The sequence below is a fragment of the Echinops telfairi genome, unplaced genomic scaffold (assembly GCF_000313985.2).
Source record: "Echinops telfairi isolate 266 unplaced genomic scaffold, ASM31398v2 ScPeMD7_7466;HRSCAF=8504, whole genome shotgun sequence".
In the NCBI taxonomy this organism is placed as follows: Eukaryota; Metazoa; Chordata; class Mammalia; order Afrosoricida; family Tenrecidae; genus Echinops; species Echinops telfairi.
In genome coordinates, this window is record NW_022111366.1 from 2086426 (window position 1) to 2086946 (window position 521).

Below are 521 nucleotides of genomic sequence, written 5' to 3' on the forward strand. Positions count from 1 at the left end.
GTATATATATTATTCTGCCCTACAAGAGCAAGGCCTATTGCTCTTTGAAATCATGGTGAGTTCGTGGGGAGTCCTGTTTACTGATGCATAATTCAATCTGTAGATTGCTTCCCCCCATTTTATCAGCACCATGCTCTAACCAACTGAGCTAGCCGGCCACCCGCAATCCCCCCATCTTATAGATGTGGCAAATAAGTCAAGAGGAGTTACATCATCCTCAGTGGTGTGTGAAGGTCGGAGTCCTGGGTCTTTGCTGGCCATGCTGCTCGTGCGTTGCACAAGAGCACTTTGTGTACCAAGCACACTCGTTTTCCTAACTCTCTCATTGTGGCGTCTATGGACTGAATTTTCTCTTTAACAGTTAGCTCTGCCAGCAACTACTATGCTGATATGTAGAAAGGAAAATCTATGCCTTGAAACTGGTCTCTTTTTGCTCATGGTAAAGATGTGCTTCACGAAGCACCTCACATTTCAATAATCGTCATACAGGCAGTTCAACAACAGTCATGATGCTCATTATG